The sequence below is a fragment of the Zootoca vivipara genome, chromosome 2 (assembly GCF_963506605.1).
Source record: "Zootoca vivipara chromosome 2, rZooViv1.1, whole genome shotgun sequence".
NCBI classification, from domain to species: Eukaryota; Metazoa; Chordata; class Lepidosauria; order Squamata; family Lacertidae; genus Zootoca; species Zootoca vivipara.
In genome coordinates, this window is record NC_083277.1 from 58,080,671 (window position 1) to 58,102,377 (window position 21,707).

General features: G+C 46.0%; 1 protein-coding gene across 8 annotated transcripts in view; it reads left to right on the forward strand.

Moving 5' to 3' along the window:
- RNF44 (ring finger protein 44) overlaps positions 1-21,707 on the forward strand; it is a 68,078-nt gene that overhangs the window by 22,523 nt on the left and 23,848 nt on the right. Inside the window, exon 1 of one of the 8 annotated variants that reach the window (XM_035105808.2) lies at positions 134-7,691. The exons of 4 other annotated variants lie outside the window; for them this stretch is intronic. The gene's annotated coding sequence lies outside the window, so the exon portion shown is untranslated. 3 more of the 8 variants (XM_060271603.1, XM_060271608.1, XM_060271609.1) reach the window with 3 other exon arrangements.

Below are 21,707 nucleotides of genomic sequence, written 5' to 3' on the forward strand. Positions count from 1 at the left end.
ACCTATGAAGTAAGCCAATGTCAATCCATAGTTTAAGAAGCAGGCTTTTTTCCAACTGACAGCAATTAAGATTGACCACAGTTCAAGATCTGGACATAAATCCAAACTCTGGTTTGAAACAGGCTTCTGATCCCTTTGTGACCCTACAAGAAGGAAGAGAGAGTTTTAATGTTACATCATGGTTTAGTGCCAAGCCTGAACTGGGCTATATTCATAGTTGAGCCCATTTTATGTGGAATGTGGCCACCTGTTTCCTTGTTATCAGTGTATGTTCTAGGAGAACATTTCTAAAAATAAAACAAAGCAAATCTGTGGGAACTCTCCTCACAAGCCATTCACTGTTGTGGTTGTCAAAACATACTTTCTACAAAACCAACAAACCACATGAGTGGTGTTGGAGATGAAATGCTCATGATGTTAATTAGCCATCATAACCAGGAACTTACTGCATTAATTTTTTTTTTTTGTTTAAGTCTCTCAGCGCATCTTCTTGTGTGTAGGATGCAAGCCACTTTCCTTAGCCAAGGCTTGCATTAGTAAGATATGGGCAGTAACACTGGCCTTTTTCACCCAGCTGCTCCAAGGATTAATACAATGATGTGAAACAGTTTAAATTCTTATGAAAAGTGCTATATACATTTTAAGCAGTAGTAGCTTTCTTCTTCCAAAGCTCACAAAGTAGAAGGGTACATGTTGTCTATATGTTCTGGTGAAATTAGGTTGTTCTAAAGAGGCTGACAGAAGCTGACATCTAATATGTTCCTAAGTCTTCTTTCACTTCCTCTTCTCCAAATCACGCAAAGTAATACATTAATCACTCTTTTTGAAAGTATACCTTGCATTTTCAGTTATATTTCCTATTTGGGAGACAACTGCGGCTTCTATGTTTTGATGAATTTTTGAAGTCGCTCAATTGCATAATATTCAAATAACTCCCTCCCCTATTCATCCTATGGGGAGTGCAGCAAGGATAAAAATAGTGATTGTGGGAGATCTTTCTCTCCATATTTCTTAATGGTCGTGGGGGAGGGGATTTGCTCGTATTGTATGGCAGTTTTAAGGGGGGGCAACACCCCTTTTGGAGATTCCTGGTTGTCTTCAGTGCACACAATGGAAGTAGAGTATGCAGGATATATGCCTAAGATTCTGCTTCAACCCTGCTTGCAACATTGTTGTATTTCTCACAGAGGTGCTAGACCTGTCTGGTATGTACCATTTCAGACTTCTAGTTGCGAGCTGCCTGGATGAGAGAGATATCTTCCCGATACCAAATTTTCTATATGCAGGGAGCTTCCTAGCCCCCCTATGGCCTATTTACCCATGTAGGCTCCAACCTGCTCTCTGAAGTTCACCACCTCTGTAATAACTAGGTGTAGGTTTCTTAGATTTTACTTTCCCCCTTCTTGTTTTGCTAAGAAGGATCCTTTTCCGTTAAACAAAATGAATGTCTTAGTTGCTAAGACACCTCAACGCCACATTTGTTTTCTCAAAGGCAAAAAATGAAAACCCTTCCTCCTATTTTTACAGATTCTGATGAGCAGCATTGCTCCTGCAACAAAGAGAGAATTCGTATGGATGTGTGTCTAGCTTATTCTAAGGCAGGCATGGGGAAGCTCAGGCACAGGGATTGAATGTGGCCCTCCAGGGATCTCCCTCTGGCCCCCCACCCCACCCTATACCCTTCTCCAGTCCTGCTCTACATCCTTCTTGAATGCTTTTGCCTGGTTGGAATGTGTTCTTCAACTCTTGAGGCCTCTTGCTTGCCTGGATGAAAGACTGAAGTGTGTATAGAGACTTCTGGTTCTTGTGTAGCTGCAGTGTAGCCTACAACAGTGTTTCCCAACCTTGTGCCTCCAGCTGTTTTCGGACTACAATTCCCATCATTCCTGACCACTGGTCTTGCTAGCTAGGGATGATGGGAATTGTAGTCTCAAAACATCTGGAGGCACAAGGTTGGGAAACACTGGCCTACAGTACAAAGGCACTGCATCCACTGCTCGACTGTCTGCTGTTGTCCCTGATCTTATCCACACAAGAGAAATGCACCCCTTGAGCTGAATATGGTCCCCCAGCCCTGTTCAGAGTGGCAGCCTCTAACAACCAACACTGCCGCTGCCCTTTGGTTCTTGCGGCTTAGACTTAGCCTTGCTTTGAAAAATGAGGAGGCGGTGGCATAGACTCTGGCTCCTGGGCAGCAGAAGGGGATTAGTGAGGGCAAGCTTAAATTGTTTACAGCCTGCTGTTTGAATAGTGGGAGGTTGCTAGACCGTCTGTACTAGAAGCAGCAGTGCTGGTGGCTGCCTGACACAGCTGGAGTCAGCCCAAGGCATTTTGATACCTGAGGCAGAAAAATCCCACCATGGCATGCCTCATGGTGATAAAAATGCAGGAAATTAAGAGCTGTAGCCAACCAAGTTCCATTTGCAGGTGTCCTTGTGTGAACGGGACAATTTTGTTGGATGCGAACCAGAGGAATTGACAATTTGCTGCCCCCCCTTTTTTATTACTCCCAAATCTTCTGCCTGAGTTGGGCTGTCTCACCCCGGCTAATGGTGCCTATGGTCCTTACCACAGGCTTTCTCCCCCCCCTCTCCCCCATATTCCCCCAGTAAATTTGGGATAAAAGTGGGGAGGGTTCCCAGACAGGCAAGAAACGATGTACACATGAATGGCCCTAGGCATATTTTACCAGATCATACTTGTTAATTTGAAAATGCTAAAAGAACACTGAAAACTCCTCTACGCTTATAAATCTTGCTGCATACCAGCATTCACATTTAATTATGAGGAAATTAATGAGGGGAAAATTACCACAAACTCTGAAACACATCCGTGACCTCTTGTCGTCTGGCTTCTTCCTTCTTGGGCCCCTTTGCAGAGTTACATAAAAAGATGTGGTAGGGTTAGGAACTTTTCAAAAATGAGTTCAAACTGCCACTTATTAAGTAAGTCAGAATGCTCTATGGCTGGTTGGAAAATTTTGAGGGCCAAGCTAGGCATTACATGTGGCAGCATTTAATGTGCCTGGCTTTTGTCCTTTTAATATTAGGTACGGTAAGTGGCTCTGATCAGAGCTGGAAGACTCTGAGGTAAAAACTTCATCTCCCAGGGCTAAACACTTCATCTCCCAGGGCTGAGACCCCGAAGCTGCTCTTGACCCCAGCATGTGAGCCTTGTGATGGGTAGCTTCCTCACGGTGTAATGGGATGAGTTTCAGTGGCACCCGATGGGGGGAGAGTTAAAAGACTTTCCCACCCTTGCATTGCAGTCCCAGTCCTGATTGATACTCCCACCCTGTGACCACTCTACAAATAATTAAAAGCAGGTCTACACACATTTAACATTATGACTGTTTTGGCCATGAGATGCACTATTATAAACAAGACATAGAGGTAACTTAGCAGAAGTACTCAATGCTGACCAGTGTGACTTCCAAAATACATGCAGGGCTTGTGTGTGTGTGTGTGTGTGTGTGTGTGTGTGTGTGTGAGAGAGAGAGAGAGAGAGAGAGAGAGAGAGAGAGAGAGAGAGAGAGGAGAGAATGCAGGCCTATTGTGTGTCTAGTACTGTATAATATAATGGGTTTTTGTTCAGAGTACACCCATTAAAATGAATGAACATGAATAAGTTCATTAATTTCAATAAGTCTACTCCAAGTAAAACATAATAGCACCCAATGTATCACAATTATGTTTTATCCTTGCACTAACCATTTTATACCAACATACAGCTTTTTAAAACTCTCTTCACCCTGAGCACTTTATAATTTCTTATGTTCCCATATTAACATCTCTGCTCAATGCAAAACATGGTTTTCCACCTTCTGACCATAGGAAAGTGTATAATACAGTGGTACCTCGGTTTATGAACACAATTGGTTCCGGAAGTCTGTTCATAAACTGAAGCGTTCATAAACTGAAGCGAACTTTCCCATTGAAAGTAATGGAAAGTGGATTAATCCGTTCCAGACGGTCCGCGGAGTAACCGTTCATAAACTGAAGCGAACTTTTCCATTGAAAGTAATGGAAAGTGGATTAATCCGTTCCAGACGGGTCCGCGAAGTACTTAAACTGAAGCGTTCATAAACTGAAACATGGGTGTAATTGGTTCCGGAAGTCTGTTCATAAACTGAAGAGTTCATAAACTGAAGTGAACTTTCCCATTAAAAGTAATGGAAAGTGAATTAATCCGTTCCAGATGAGTCCGCGGCGTTCATAAACCGAAAATTCATAAACCGAGGTGTTCATAAACCGAGGTTCCACTGTACATAAAACACATCACTTATTTTTGTTCTTGATTTGGGGGACCCTTACAACAGCAACAAGCTTTCTGCTGTACAAAGTTTTTCAATATATAATTATGTAGGATTTCTCACTGCAGAAAACTTGCACCATTAGATTGGCTTGCAAAGTGAGATCATACCATATTGATGTTGCTGTTCGGCTTGTTCTTAAAAGTAACCAGTAACCAGTAGGGACTAGGCTTGCAATGCTGTGCATAGTTTCTTAGTGTTCAGTCTCGTTGAACACCTTTGTAAATATTCAAGTTGTCCCAGATTTTGATGATTGTGATGAATGCTAGTGTCAAGAATGCAAGCATCTTATATTGGAGCTGCTTTGTACAATGTGGCAGCAAATGTGTATTTGCTATCCTGTATGTGCATGCCATGGGACGTAGGTGGCGCTGTGGTCTAAACCACTGAGCCTAGGGCTTGCTGATCGGAAGGTTGGCAGTTCGATTCTCCTGTTGCTCGGTCCCAACTCCTGCCAACCTAGCAGTTTGAAAGCCCGTCAAAGTGCAAGTAGATAAATAGGTACCACTGTGACGGGAAGGTAAATGGCGTTTCTGTGCACTGCTCTGGTTTCGCCACATGACCCGGAAAAACTGTCTGCGGACAAACATTGGCTCCCTCAGCCAGTAAAGCGAGATGATCACCGCAACTCCAGAGTCGTTCGCGACTGGACTTAACCTTTACCTTTTATGTGCATACCATACAGATATGTATATTGTCACATATTTGCATTACATTTCTAGAAGTTCTGTCCCCCCCCCCCCCGGTTTAAAGTAACCCGATGCTGTTTTGGCAGCCTTCACCAACCTTCTCAACTTTTCTCTTGCCTCATATATGCTAGTTATACTGCCTTAGTGGAGTGGGTGTAATACTAAGAGCAAATGAAAAGGACTGTTAAGTAACCCTTGTAAATCTGATTTCTAAATAAGAGGGCTTTTTTAAAACAACAACAACAACAACCCTCTGCTCAAATTTTATTCAGCCAAATCCCACGTGTTTACTGAAAAATAAGCCTTGGCGAAGTTAGTGAGCTTACTCTCAAGTATGCAAATGTGTGTGCTGCCTACCAAGTATACTTGCAAAGTGGTTGCTTTCCTTTCAGCAGCAAATAAAATCTGGGGTGCTCCTTTCTACTATTTCTCATGCAAAAGAGGAGCATCCTGCTGGGGGATGCCTGTAGGCAACAATCACTGGGTGATATCTAAGTAGTACTCATAAATCAGCGGACCTTCTCTTATGTGTAACTACTGCTGGATGTCACCCATGTCTCTCATCAACACTGTCAAGGTGATTGTTTCACCACATATCACATCTGTTTTAACAGCACTGTGCTTATTTTGCATCAATCCTTGCTCTGATTGAATTACCACTATCAATATTTCTTGCATTTCATCTCCTCCTGACCCCGCTGCTTAACTCTTCCTCCTTGTGGGCATATACCTGCAACTGAGGATTACACTTTATGCATAATATGTCAATTCCAGCTCACAAATGGTTATGCCATGACATTTTTTAGAAGTCTTTATGGAGCCATAAAAATATTTGCTGCTTTTGCTGCAGCAAACTAACATGACTACCCTTCTGAGACTTGTTTCAACTCTAATGCTGGAGTACACCCTCTTGTCCCCAGATGTGCATTGCGTTGTTGTGTAGATTGGGGCTTGCTCAGCCCATTTAGGTATAAGCAATTGGCCCAAAGGGTACCAACCAATCCTAGGTAGGGATGGATTCTTGCTGCTAGCAAAAAAAGTACTTGGGCCACTGGGAAATAATGCTTTCTGGCCTGCAAGGATAACTGGCATCTGTATTGGTATCTGAAGAAGTGTGCATGCACACGAAAGCTCATACCAATGACAAACTTAGTTGGTCTCCAAGGTGCTACTGGAAGGATTTTTGTTTGTTTGTTTGTTTCAACAATGTCAGACGTCAAAATGCAAGTAGATAAATAGGAACCGCTACAGCGGGAAGGTAAACGGCGTTTCCATGTACTGCTCTGGTTTGCCAGAAGCAGCTTTGTCATGCTGGCCACATGACCTGGAAGCTATACGCCGGCTCCCTCGGCCAATAATGCAAGATGAGCGCGCAACCCCAGAGTCGGTCACGACTGGACCTAATGGTCAGGGGTCCCTTTACCTTTACCTATGTCAGACCAACCCGGCTACCTACCTGTAACTAGCATCTTTATTGTGAAGAGAGGCTTACTACACTTGCTCAGAGGAACATTATATCAGAATGCAATGCTGCCAATGATCCTTCCTGGTTCTCCTCCTCTCTGAGACTACCCCAGTTGTAACACCTTACCTTGGCCAGCTCCAGCTGTTGCTGCTGTTGCTTTATTGCTTCAAGGAAGACGAGGTAGCAGAGTGCCCAGGGCCGTCTCTAGCAGGTCGGGCGCCCTGGTGCTGAGGCGCGGAGATCGCTCCGGCGCCCCCACCCTCACAGCGCGCAGCACGGCTTCCGCGCAGCTTCGTTGCGCAGCGCCCCCCTCCTGCCGGCCCGGCGCCCCGCGCCACCGGGACTGCACCTAGAGCCGGGCCTGAGAGTGCCAATGTAATGATTCCCTAGGAGGAGCTGCGATCTTTAGAGCTTGCTGCTCTAGTAGGAGGTTGATAGTAAGCACTGTGCCTCTTATGGAAGTATAACAGTCTTGTGGCGTCTTAGAAGACTAGGAAATTTATCATGGTGTAAACTTTTGTGGGCCATGGTTTCTCGCCATATTACCAAAGTCTACCCCCGTCTCACCACCTTTCCTTTCTGTATTATAAAGTTGCACCATGAATTTCATTGCTCTGCTCTCCCTGCCCCCCCCCCACCTTGGGCACACCGTATTCCAAACCTGTTCCAGGCTCTGTCCCCAGTTGCCATGGCTCCATCCTAACACCTGCTCTTCAGGCTGCAAGTCCCGCTGCTGCCGCGTGCAGCCGATTCCGGCGACAGCAGCGCGGCTGCGCAAAGATGGCCTGTGGCTGGGGAGGGAGGCGCGGCGGCGCGCCTGGTCACGTGTCCATAACCCGGGCCCGCGCTCCCGCCCTCGGCTTGCTGGAGGCCGGCGCGCGTGCGCGCTCTTCTTTCCCCTCTCTTCTTTCCCAGCTCCGAATGTTGTGAATAAAATGCGCCGTTTGTTACATCCTGGCGGCGCGGGCGGCTCTTAAAGGGCCAGAGACCCTGGGGCCAGGGTTACCCTCTTTCTACCTCGCCCGGCTCAGCTGGGAGCGCAGAGAGGGTCGCAGCTCGCCCCGAGCGTAGAAGAAAACAAAAGAAGCGACCGGAAACAGCCGCGGCGGCGGGGGAGGGGGCGCGGGCCCAGAGCCCAAATCAGGCGCCCACGAACAAACAAAAAGAGAAGAGGGGTGTGTGTGTGATTTAGGTGCATTTGCACCCCGAGCAGTCAGCGGAGAAGGTAGGTCTCGGGGGCGGAGGGGTGTGATTGCATTTCAGCCGCAAGCTGGCGATGCATGGGGTGGGAGGAGAGAAAGAGAAGGGGGTGGTGGTCGTGCAGCTTGGACAGTTGCGCTGCAAAGCTTCGGGGGATCAAGTCCTCTTAAGCCACACTAAATAAATAAAAATCCAGTCCGGGTGCTGCTCGGCAATGTCGGGGGGTGGGGAGGCATGGATGGGCCGGTATTGCAAACTGCGGCTTCCCTCCAACACCAACACGGCCCGGGGCATTTCCTCGCCTTTGATGGTGTGATGCACCTGCAGCGACGGGGGGGGGGTGCAACTAAGATCATCCTCTCCCCTTCCTTGCAGACGGTGAGCAGCACCTTCTTGTTCCTCATAGCGAAATAGCCCCTAAGACCGCTCACCCCCTGAAAGGGCCGGTGTTTCCTCTGCCTTTTTTTCTCCTGGCTAAGGAAGAGGCGATTGTGACTCCGAGGAAAGGGGTGCTGGCTTGCTGGGAGTTCAGCTGAGGCGGGGAGGAGGAGGAGGAGGAGGGCAGCCTCTCCTGCTTCAGTGACACGTGCTGCTCCTTTCCGATGTTGTTGATGCCTTTGTCTGATAGCGGCGAGGAGGTTGATTTCTTTTTGCGGGACTTGGGGGGGGGGATCCTCCGTGGGATCTGCTACCAGGAGGTAGGATTGGGGCTTTGTGTGTGCTCCTCTCCCCCGCTCCTCTTGCTTGTCCTTCCCGTTGTTTTTCCGTTTTGGCTGGGGCAGGCCGGAGGACGAGGCTGCCTCCGTTCTCTTTGTTATTGCTTTTGTTTCGCACGGAGCACATGGCCTGTGATCTCGCTGCTCTTAAAGTTACAGAACCCCAACCTTTGCACAAACGGATCGATTCCCAATTGTTTGGTCCTCCAAGCGGGAGGGGAATTATTCCCTTTGGGGCCTCGATACCAAGAATTACAAAGGCCCAAAGCACATTAAAGTGATTTTGGGTGGGTAAGTGGGTGTGTTTTTGCAAAAGGCACAGCAAAGCAAGCGGTGGAGGGTACAGAGGAGAGAGGGAAATGTACAATACCCGCGGATTAAAATAAACTGCATTGCCTCGCCTGTGTTCTGTCCAGCGGTCTGGAGTAAGCCCAGTAATAGCAGTGCGGTAATTAAAGTGCTGAATGTGTTCTGAACGGGAGTTGGCAGCTGTCTGGGGAAATGACAATATTCCAAACGGAAAAGTGGCACGTTTGTTCTGGATCCCCATTGTGTCTGATAATGATGATCCGGTGTCTGTGTTCTAAGAACAAGTTCCTGAAGGTGAAGTGGAGAATGAAAGTGAGCAGTGGTGCAAAAGAAGCAGGAACTATTAATTCTAGGCTTGCCTGAATACGCTTCCTAGTACTTTGAGGGCGGTAGTTAAAATTCGAACTGGCTTTCTGGTGCTGTTCCGTTTATCTCATGTGCATAGTAAAGGGTTGGGTTTTCTCATTTTCTTGTATTTCTCTTTTTAAGGAGTCCTGCCCCATGGCTTCCTTACTTGTGAAGTGTTTAAAGGAGCGTTGCTGGCACAGTCCCCACTGGTTGTGTGTGCATCGATAAGACAGTTTTGTTAGGCCTTCTTTCAGAGTGTATTTGTTCCTTTCACAATTTTGCTTCTTGGATAAGAAGGGAGCTTAGGGAGGTCTCTCAACTCCCACTCAGAATAGTGCCCCCAAAGCTTGTTGTGTCTGCTGTTGCCCATGAGCACTGAAATGGCATTTCATGCTGTTTTGTTATCACAGTTCTATCAATGCTTTGCTTGCAAGAAGCTCCTGGTGGGTTTCTGCCTCCTCTCAACCATCCTGTGAAGTAGGTTACGCGGAGAGAAAATGACTGGTCGAGCTTGCTTTGGGGAGGATTGCACACAGAGTTTTTTAGCTTTCCCCCATAACTTTTTGTATGGTATAAGGATCCCGTGATCTACCAGAATCAGCCAGGGATCTACCAGTAGATCACAATCTACTGGTTGGACATCCTGCACTATTACCACTGTAGCTCTTTCCATCCCATCTGTTCTACAAATAAAAGGAGTGTGTTGAAAGCAGAAGTGGGCATAGAAAACATACTCAGGAAGCAAAGACATTTTTGGCTAACTTTTGGAAGTAGATCAGATTAAAGTGGGAGGTTTCTGCAGGTGGCAGAAGCGAAGAGCCTTGGTTCATCATGGAAGAGTCTGTTTGCATTGTGATGTGAGATGGAAGGAGAGCGAGCTAGCGAGCTGAGAAGCCAGTTAGGACTTGGATTTTTTTTTGAGGGGGAGCTAAAATAATGCGGCCCAAATTCTGCCCAGCTCAAACCTGTTTGCTATAAGATATGATATAAATGTACAGTACAGGATTTTGCATGCATCAACTTACATAACTATTTTAAATGCTTTTTTTCTTCTACTTTGGGTTTTTTTTTGTGGTTAGGAGTAAGATGTAGGCTGCTGAAGCACAAGTGACATGTGCCAGGGAGGCATTGAATTGTGCAAGGAATAGAGTGGATGAATTCCTTTGATAAGTTATTAACATCTGTTGAAAATTTATTGGCATATCTAGAAGTGTATCTGCAATCATGAGGTCCAGTAACATTTTTAAAAAAACGACACATCATACAAAGCAGATTCTCTGTTCTGCGCATGAACATCCACACCCTTAGGCATAGAGATATTATAAGTGTTCACTATTGCTGGTATAAAAGTGTGTGAGGAATGTGCTGCATTCAGAGAGGTCACAGTGAAGGGAACTGGCTGTCTGGAGCCAGAGAACATCATTGCTAGATGAGTAGTAACATGGTGGAGAAGGTGCACAGTTAATCTGTTAGAAGAGAAGTTGAAACAAAATTAAAAAATTCCTTCCAACAGCACCTTTGTTGTTTAGTCGTTTAGTCATGTCTGACTCTTCGTGACCCCATGGACCATAGCACGCCAGGCACTCCTGTCTTCCACTGCCTCCTACAATTTGGTCAAACTCATGTTTGTAGCACCTTAGAGACCAACTAAGTTTGTCATTGGTATGAGCTTTCGTGTGCATGCATACTTCTTCAGAAGAGAAGTATTTCAGTTAACTCGGTCCCTTTGGAAGTGTAGACAAAGCGAGACAGATTCCTTAGTCATCTCACTTTCCAACTCAGGAAGCCTCCAGTATTGCTCCTGAAGTTTCTGTGCTCCACTGCAATATTGTATATAATTGCCCCATGACATTATCGCAAAGAATCTCACTACAGTAGTTGACTTAGTGTTGACCATGCTTTTGTGGACAATGCTAATCAGTGCAAATCTTGTTTTTATTATGTCAGTTAACTCCATTTGAAATGCTGGGAAGGTTTTATAGCAATGACCAGCCAAGGTATGTTTAGATGAATTGGCAGATTGTTAGGCGGTGGAGAATCATTAAAGATGGAATCTGGGGCTTCTGGTGTGCTATTGGGAGAAGCAGAAGAGTGGATGGTTGTGGTGATAAAAGTGCTGCCTCTTTGCTTCTGGTTCTGCTGATCAGTCTCAAGCCAGTGGGATGCTCCATGAGTCAGGCACAGAGGGACCACTGGATATGGTAGGCAAGAGTGACCTTAAACCCTAGATGTGCCTTTGGGGGAGACAATACCAGAATTGCCTTTTCTGCCCCTTCTCACAGAAAAGGGACAAAAAGCTGAACAGCAACCTCTGTTAGTGTGTCTCATTGCCACACTTCACACCCTAGCTGCTCAGTGTGTCATTGAAAGAAGCCTCCTTATGCTGGTAGTGGATTCCAATCCCCAAAGCAGCTATAGGCAGCAATACCTATAGAATTCCTGTTGTCAACCCTCACTTGCAGCAAAGAGAAAAATACTGGTTATCTGCTACCAGGGCTTCACTAGGTCTTTTTCTTGTTTTTTTCTTGTTTTTGTTTTTTTGCTAGAGGTGTGGCAGATTTCCCCCAGCATTGAAACCATTTTATTTCTTGTGTTTAGTGGCGCTGTGGTCTAAACCACTGAGCCTCCTGGGCTTGCTGATCGTAAGGTTAGCAGTTCGAATCTGCATGACGGGGTGAGCTCCCGTTGCTTTGTCCCAGCTCCTGCCAGCCTAGCAGTTCGAAAACATACCAGTGCAAGTAGATAAATAGGTACTGCTGCAACAGGAAGGTAAATGGCACTTCTGTGCACTCTGGGACTCGTCACTCGGAAGTGGTTTAGTCAAAGCTGTCTGCGGACAAACGCCGGCTCCCTTAGCCTGAAAAGTGGAGGTGAGCGCCACATCCCATAGTCAAATTTGAGTGGACTTTACTGTCCAGGGGTCCTTTACCTATTCCTTGTGAGTACTGAGAGATGTTTATAAAACTGATATTTGTTAAAAGACTCTGAGTGTGTCTGGAAGATGCACTTGATGGACAGCTTTTTGGTGGAAATAAAAGTGGCATGTCATGGTGGGCAACTTTTCCACCCTACAGAGTTCTCTAAGAATCCCTGTCATAAATAGCCTTTCCCCCTGCTGTCTCCTCACCTGTATATTAGAACTGGAAGGAAGTTTTTGTTTTTTCTCTGTTGTGCTATTTGCAGTTAGGGTTGAGTATGACAATGTCTCATCCTGTTACCCTCTCCGCTGATACTAAATGGAATTGCTGTTTGATGTATTAAACTGGATAATCCAATAACATTTGATTGGAATGTATTATTTGGACAATTGATTCTATTTGTTTTGAAGTCAGGGAAATTTGGCTTTCCAGGCTCTAGAATTTTAGTTCTTGATTTGCATTAAACGAAGTCTTCCTTCATGTCATTCAAGCAAAAATGCAGGCAGCAGTTTCATCATGGGTTGATAATAGCATTTTTGTTAAAATGGGCATTTAAACTTTTTTTCTGAGCCACGATAGCCTGTCTGGATGGTGAGCTTGCAGATAGCCACTTGCTTGGTTGCCTGTGGCAAGTAAGAGCCTCTTAGGTAGGGAGGCTTTTGCAAAATCAAAGATAATTGGTTGTTCTTTCTTTCAGGATGTTGATAGATTGCAAATGCTGTCTGGACACTCAGACAATAAAAAATAGTTGTGGACAAGTAACCATGGTTGACTTATTTATAAGATTGCTGTACATGCAAACCCGACTCTGCACATGGAATCAAATATGAACCTGGAAGAAATGAATATTTTGATTACATGGAAGACAAACGTGTGTTTGGATGTGTGCAAACTGATATGTTGAGGCTGTAAATGCAATACGTAGAGTCAGTGATATGGTGTAAAAACGTTCTAGAACAGGCAATGGCAACCTCCGGCCCATGGGCCAGATGCGGCCCACGGAGGCCGTTTATCCGGCCCACAAGCCGCCCGGTCACCGAGCCACCCGCTCGGCAAGTCACCGCGCTGCGCTGTGCTAAACCAGCGGAGCTCGGTGCGGGGACTTGCAGAGTGGTGCCGAAAATTTATGTGCAGTTCTCTTCAATTTGCAGCTCCCTTGTGATCTCGGGGTTTGTTTGTTTTTACCAAATAAATATTTCTTTCTCTGATTGTTCAGCCCTGTGGTTGTTGACTGCTGTCCTGCTGTCTTAGATCTGTGTAGGATTCTCCCCCCCCCCAAAAAAGCATGTTCTTATTCAATAAGTCAAAAAGACAACAGGTGGCTGCAGACAGATGGCTAGGGCAACGCTGATCAGCAAGACAGGCCATCATCTCCATATGCTGCTTGTCTTGCTTGTGTTCCAGCTGAACCAGAAGGTCTAGGTTGGATAGCTGAGTGAACTTTTATAGCCTCTGTCTTTCAGACAAGTGGTCATTTCAAATCACTTTCCCCAAATCTATTATAACTGCATTGGCCTCCTTGAGTTTAGTGTGTTGTTACAGAGCATTCATGTGGGGCCTTTAACATCACAAACTCTCAGCTATAATACTGTGTAATCTGTTTCAGGCAGGTACTGGAAAGATTGGTACCTTTGTTTTTCCACTGGCATGTATGTCTGAGATGTTGGCCTGAGCTTGCTGCAACACTTGCATATTGTCCTGTTTTTGTAATGCTGTGCAGAGATAGCAGTTGGTATGAGATAGCTGTCCTAAGCAATTAGGCAGATGAAAAAAATGATCGACAAGAGGTGGGCGTTAAGAGGGGCATTCCAAGCTTTCTGCTGCCTGTTAGAAACTGTCCCCAGTTGCCAGCAGCAGAATAATTATAGAAGAGCACCTTCCTCTGAATAATAGTTGTTGCAGGTGCAGAGAGCACTGTTGCACAGTCTCTGCTTGAGGACTTCAATAGATATCTGGTTGGCCACTGGGAGAACAGAATGTTGGACTAGATGGGTGTTTGACCTCATCCAAAAGGGATTGTCTTATGTTCTTAACCAACAGAGGTAAAATTGGGGTCTAATTGATCAGGAATAGAATAACAGATCCATAGTTTTACAAAGTTGGGGCACCTGAGTCGGGGTGTGTGTCTGTGTGTGTGTGTGTAAAAGAATGCCTGCCCTGGTTGCCATTTCTCTCTGTGTTGTAGTGGGGGTTGCAATATAACTTGGCTTTGAGAGACCAGTAGTGTTATGAGGGGAGCTCCTTTAGGGAAATCTTCATATCCTGCAGAAGGTACCCTGTTTCTCATATTTTAAGACATACCCATAAAATAAGCCATAGCCAGATTTTTAAGCATTCAAGGAATATAAGCCATACCCCGAAAATAAGACATAGGGATAGGCGCAGCAGCAATGCCGGCCGCGGCAGGAGGAGGAGGAAAAAAATAAGACATCCCTTGAAAATAAGCCATAGTGTGTTTTTTTGAGGAAAAAATAAATATAAGACGTGTCTTATAATATGAGAAACACGGTAGTGAGCAATGAACATGGATGTTCATATGTGGGAGAAATGGGAGAGAGAGGTGGAAATTCATGGATGTGTTTATGGTAGAGGTGGGGAGCCTCAGGCAGGGGGGGGCAGGGGCAGCCTCCAAGCCTTTCTCTTTGGCCCTTGAGACTCTTCACCCTCTCCTCTGCCCCATTCTGCACTCCTTGGGGGCTTTTGCCTGGCTGGAATGTGTTCCTGATCAGCTGTGATGAGGCCACTTGCTTGCCTGGAGGGAAGATGAAGAGGTGTGGTGTAGACTTTTGTGTGGCTGGATGTGCACAAAGGTTAATAGCTGCCTCCATTGCTCTGCTTGCTTTTGCCTTTGCTTCCTAGCCACAAACATTCTGGCCCCCCAGAAGGTCACAAACAAAGGAATGCAACCTCATGTATGAAAAAGGTTCCCAGTCCCCGTTCTCTGGTGAAATGTCATATTCTTATTTTTCTGAATTTATACACCATGCTTCCTACACCGTGATATCCCCATTTGCTTGTGGAAGGGTGTTGCTTGGCATGTTGTGACTGGTTTCAGCAGCAGCCTAACTACAGTGTGGGAAAGGGTAGAGGAGCTGTGGTGCCAGAAACCTTCAAAACTAATCATGCATGATCCAGAAAGCTATATTGTAGTGTACAGGAGATACCCAGAAGGAGGGTTTAAAGAGCTATTTGCTTGCAGGATGGGTTGAAGAAGTGGGTGTCTCTGCTTTTAAGGTACTCCTTGGTTTTTTTTCTAAGATGTGTGAGCCAACTGTCTCCTGTATTCCTGTTTTTTTCCTTCAACAAATGTCAAAAAGAGGTCCTCCTCTCTGAAGCTGGATGGGCAGTAGCACCTTCAGTTTATTCTAACAGATGTTCTTCTAGAGACTTGCCATCCTCCTGACTGCTGGGTTGGCCAATATGCTACCCTCCATGTGTTGTTGGATTCCAGCTCCCATCATCCTTGACACAACCATGTTGGTTGGGACTGGTGGGAGCTGCAGTCCAACAACAACTGGTAGGCAATTGCTGACTACCTCTTTTTCCAGAGAGTGTGATGGTGATTTCTGTTGCTATCCCTTGAAGAAGGTTTTGAAAATCATTCTTGAGTGAGATCTCTGTGTGGCTCTGTCCCCTGTGGTGTGAGCCTCTGGGGGGTGAATCATGCTTCTCATGTGGGCATTGTTGTTGGGGCAGATGGTGATGCTCACATAGCCTTGCATAATTAGTGGGATGTATGTATGATTAATATATAGGGATGCTATGCTAAAGGCTGTTGGCATGAGATTTTTTAACAATATGCAGATGATCCTCGTTGCTTGAGAGAGGTGGGGGCTGTCTTTTCCTTATAATATGTGCAGATTGCTTTTTTTAAATCTATAAACCAAGTGCTCTGTAACACATAGGAGGTTTATGCCATGCCACTTTTTACAGATGTAAAATAAAGGAAGCAGAATTACTATTTTTGTTGTTATTTGGGGGCAGTGTCCTTGTCTTAATCCATATATTGCTAACATGGTGCCCTCCAGTGTTGTGCACCTGTCACCCCTGACCATTGGCTATGTTGGCTGGGGATGGTGGGAGTTTTAGTCCAGCAACATCTGTGTGGCACAACTTTGGCTACCCTTGCTTTATGCCAGTACTTATGCACTAGGACATAACTTCCTCTTGTGCACTCTCAAATCCCTGTGATTGGAGGGGGGGGAGATCAACTTATATATTTAATGTCCTCTTCTTCTGGTGCAAACGTGCTGCTCGGCAGTTTACAACATTTGAAATTGATGTTTAATAAAAGCAATATTAAAAAAGAATAAAGCAAGGAGACGGGAACAGCCGTTGTATTAACTGCCACACACAACAAAGACCTGGCAGAGTAAAACTGTCTTACGTAACTGAGGAAAAACAGCAAGGGAACTAATGGGAACCAAGTTTGATTGGCTTAGCTTAGATCCATCCCTGTGCAGAACATTTGTGTCTCTCAAATACACCAATACACATCCATCTGTCCTTCTGAAATGACTGCTTGGGATTACCCTCACACCATTTGCAGGCCATACTCGGGCTACTTTCGGTACTTCTGTTGCATTACATGCTATCTGCTCATCATTATGGCTTTTTAAAATACATCCTTTTCTTTTTATATTAATAAATAGCAACATTAAAAAGTTATTTTAAGGGGAGGGAAGCAAGGGAGTGGGCCACCCATGCTTCACAGGGCAAGGTGTTTGTTCCTTAAGTGCAGCCACAAAGAGGACCTTTCCTCTCATTCCTCTCTTAACATGCTTCTGGCCTAGGTGGGAAGAAGGGAATGGGCAGAATGATATGGAAAGAGGAGTTCCTAAGGTATCCCTAGACCAGGGGTCAGCAACCTTTTGCAGCCATGGGCCGGTCCACCGTCCCTCAGACCATGTGGTGAACCAGAGAATATTTTGAAGAAAAAAATGAACGAATTCCTATGTCCCACAAATAACCCAGAGATGCATTTTAAATAAAAGGACACATTCTACTCATGTAAAAACACGCTGAGTCCCGGACCTTCCATGGCCAGATTGAGAAGGCGCTTGGGCCGCATCTGGCCCACGGGCCTTAGGTTGCCTACCCCTGCCCTAGACCTAAGCATTTAGCTTTAAAGGTAATCACCAACACTTTGAATTATGCCTAGAAGTGTATTGCTAAGGAGTGCAGCCGTGTAAATGATGCCATGAACATAGAACAGGATAGCTCATAGAATCATAGTGTTGGAAGGACCTCGAGGATCATCTTGTCCAACCTCCTACAATGCAGGAATATGCAGCTGTCCCTTATGGGGATTAAACCTGCAACCTTGGTCTTGTCAGGACCCAAACCAACTGAGCTATCTGAACACCCACTGACAACCTTGCAGGTTCATTCTGGACCAGCTGGAGTTTCCAGAGACTTTTCAAAGGTAGCCCCATGTAGGATGTGTTGCAGTAATCCCACCTGGATCTAATGAAGGCATGTGAAGACTTATATTAAAATATGCAGACATTTTAAGTGAGTTTTCTCTGAACTTAAAGGTAAAGGGACCCCTGACCATTGGGTCCAGTCGTGACCGACTCTGGGGTTGCGACGCTCATCTCGCATTATTGGCTGAGGGAGCCGGCGTACAGCTTCCAGGTCATGTGGCCAGCATGACAAAGCTGCTTTTGGCGAACCAGAGCAGCACACGGAAATGCCATTTACCTTCCCGCTGGAGCGGTACTTATTTATCTACTTGCACTTTGACGTGCTTTCGAACTGCTAGGTTGGCAGGAGCTGGGACCAAGCAATGGGAGCTCATCCAGTCACGGGGATTCGAACCGCCGACCTTCTGATCGGCAAGCCCTAGGTTCTGTGGTTTAACCCACAGCGCCACCCGCATGATATATGATGTCTCCTGTTGCACACTGCTCAGAAGCGACTGCATTAACTAGTATATATAAATTATTTTAATAAATCATCTTCTGTGGCCAGTGGGTATGGCTGGCACACCAACCTCAGCTGGCTATAGGTACTCTTTGCCACCAGATCAGCTAGGCAGAAAGCAGAGCCCAGGAGTATGGGGCCATAGTTTGGTGGTAGAGCTCATGCTTTGCATGGAATATCCCTTGGGTGTTTGGTTCCTGGCACCTCTAGTTAAAACAATCAGGTAACTAGTGATGGGAGACACCTCCCTCTGCTTGGAGACCTTAGAAAACCATGGCCACTTAGAGTAGACTATACTGGAGTCAATGGACAAATAGCCTGGACTTTTTGTAAGACAGTTCAGATTTTGCATGTAGAAAGAAACAGGATTGGCATCATTGCCTTTTCAGTCATGGAATGCCTGTTGGGAGAATGTGGTCAAGGCACTTTGCTGCCAACATATCAGTTCCAAATTAATAGTGGCCAAACTGGAGGTCCACACACAACCTCAAGTGTGTGACAGGAGTGTTTGTTATTCAATCTACAGCATTGCACTGTAAATCTTGCCTATACGACCTCATTTATCTTTTATAAACACTTCCTGTGATGCTCCCTTCAGAATCATGGACAATGGCAATCATGGAGTGGCAATATGATGATGATGATGATGATGATGATGATGATGATGTTGCTGTTGCTGCTATTAGTTTGTTATATTTCTCACGATGTCCTTCACAAGAAGGTCCCAGGACAGGTTACAGAATATAAAAAATACAATACACTTCAATCAGAAAATAATAATAATAATACCATGCATAACCCCAAAACAATAATTCCACAAAACACGTCTCAGAGAGGCACACCGCAGGCAATTCATTATAAAATCAATTCATCAGTTCATTACAGAAGCAGGAAGATTCTAGCATCAACACTGGTAAGAGTTCCATAAGAAGAAAATAAAAGAAAATAGCTTTCCCACGGCATGTGTTGTGGTCTGAAAAGCAATTTGCAGCTAACTGATTTAGATGGTTGGGGTGGAGAATCTGTGACCTAAGGGCCACAGCTTTTTTCACCAGGGTTTTTATTAATATATAGCACAGACAGACAAACAAACTGTCAGGGAGGTGAGACTGAGAGAAGGTGGCTAGCCCAAGTTCACTCAGTGGTTGAGTGGAGATTTGAACCTGAGTCTCTCCAGCTCCAGCCTGGCACTCTTAATGGGCCACTCCTTTAAAGTGATTTCTGTAAATGTGGACTACAGTATTAGTGAAACACTTCTGTTTTGGGTAGGCTCAGCCTGAATCCCACCCCCCAAGTAGTTAAAAGAGAAAAAGAACACATTATAATAATAACTAGTTTTTAAAAGCAGTTGGGCCTTATAGACAACAGACATCACCAGGATCGTGGCTTTGACAATAATTTGCTTCAGTCAAGTAAAAAGGTGGCCAGTCAAATTGACTCGCATAGAGCCTTATTTTGTCCACCCTAGCAAGATGTCTCTGCATTGTAAACACAATTCACACAAATTCAGATGCACTTTGGGAGCCTGCAATGTGCTGCAACCCAGCCAACACTCACTTAGCATTAGTTTATTGAACAATAAAACCAGGTGTTTAACAAGCTGTCCATATTTATCACTGAACGGGGCTGGCCCTCTCTTCTGTCTCCCCCACCCCCACCCTCCGTCCATGCAGTAGGCAGTAGGAGTTTTTCTGGCTAAGAAAAGGGGTTAATAGTGAAGAAATGTTAAGAAAATGATAGAGCTTGGTTTTTTCTTCTTTTAATTCAAAAAATTTATTTACGAACAAATACATAGACAGAAAACAAAATTCATATTACACTACCACCCCAGGTTACAAACATTAAAACACCCTTGTGATTTCCCTCCGCTGTCCCTCAGCCTCCTATGAAGATTGTTTTTGCTAGGCAAATAAAAACTGTGGCCATGTGAAGCCATGACCAGGGACACTTGAGAAATGTTTTCATTTTCGTCTCGCTCTTAGGTGTGTGTTTGCAAATAAAGTTGGTTAGCAAGCATCATAGGGAGATGATCAGCAGGGGGTTTGGGGCTGCACACCCATTGGAATAGCTTGCTTTTTAAAACACCCATATGCTTGGGAAACCTTGGGTGTGGAGGTTTCTATGGTGATCAGGGCTTGGAAGGAAAGTACAGTTCTGTGTGTGCATATATATGTATGAATACATTCAGCAAATGAGTGTGGTGACCTCCCGGTATGGGCACGGAGCTCTGAATTTGGGGACCTGGCTGGGGCCATGCCTGTACTAATTAAGGAGATGATAAGTTTGCTGAGTTCAAATTGCAGAAGATTAGGGGACACTGGAAGATTGAGGGCACTGGCAGCAGCATTGAAAGATTGAGGGCACTGACTTGCTCCATATGCTGATCAGAAATGGCTCTGAGGGATGCAGTGACACTACATTGGTCAGCTGGGAGAAGGTCTGCGAAGATGTGGCAGGCTTGTGGGGGTGGGAGGGCAAGGCTTTTTACCTTTCGTTCCTTGTGGAAGTTATGGGATCAGAACAACTGCATGCTGTAGAGTCAAATCAAACTAGATTTTTTCTGATAAGACTAATATAACCTGCCTTCCTGGTTAATATGGCGGCTACATTCAGTGTTAGGGGAACAGTCCAGTTCACTGCATCCACAATGCTGGGAGCCGGTGTCTGCCATCTTATAAATAATAATAATAATAATAAATTTTTATTTATACCCTGCCCTCCCCAGCCAAAGCCAGGCTCAGAGCGGCTATCGCCAAATATAAAACAACTGGTTAAAATACAACTCAACAACGAGACTAAATACATCAAAATTAAATTAAAAAGTATCACTTTGCCTTACTTTTTTCTTCACCTTGCCTGCCTTGTAGCTGGGTTTGTGTCTATTTGGCAAAGGGACTTTCCTGAAGCTTAGACTAGGGTAACCCTGTTGCTGTTTTTCAAATTGCTGCCCTGTGTGACTTCCTAATCTTAGTGTTTTGTTGGTGCTTATTTTAATTGCATCCCGTCTCTCCAAGGAGCTTAGGCAGCATGTATGGTTCTTCCCTTTTATCTTTGCAAACAACCTTGTGAGATAGGTTAGGTCAGTGGTTCCCAACAGGTGGTCCGGGGACCCCCAGGGGTCCGCGAGCTATGCCAGAGGGGTCCTCAAGATGCTATTAGATGCCAAGCCTCTGGCCCGCCGGAACCGGCGGAACTGCCGCCGCCGGTGCGCGGGCGCCAAGCGAGCCCGGTGGATCAACCGGGGAGCCGCTGAAGGCCCCCCGGTGACCCCACTGGACCGAGGCTGAGTGCACCCGGCCGGAGACTCGGCGGAACCCCTGGGGGCCTAGAGGCCCGAAACTGCCTTCCAGGCCGCGGACACCGCGGCGACCGCGTGGACGTCGGAAACGTCCGGCGGAGCAAGCGAGGAGCCGCTGGGGCCCCCGCAGGCCCGTCGGGCCGAAGCCGAGGGCGTCCGGCTGCCGGCCGAGCGGAGCTCCGTGGCCCGAGACCTCCCACCACGCAACGATCCTGGGGGGCCTGCCTCGCGACTGCAGTCACCATCACCCCTAGCTGCCCAAAAGGGGGAAGGAGCCCCCCAAGCGAAGGCCCCCGATCCCGCAGCTCCTGCGCGCCACACGGGGAGCCTCGTGGGGACCTGAAGAACAAAGGCCGCACCGAACCTGCTGGCGCTGGCGCCGCAAATACAGCCACCCCCAGAGGAGGAGAAAAGAAGAGGGGACGACAGGGAAGAGAGGGCCCCACCACCACCCTCAACCCAGGTGAAAGGCTAGAAACCTCCCCCCCTCCAGAGGGAAACCCCCTGACCCCCAGACGGCCATCACA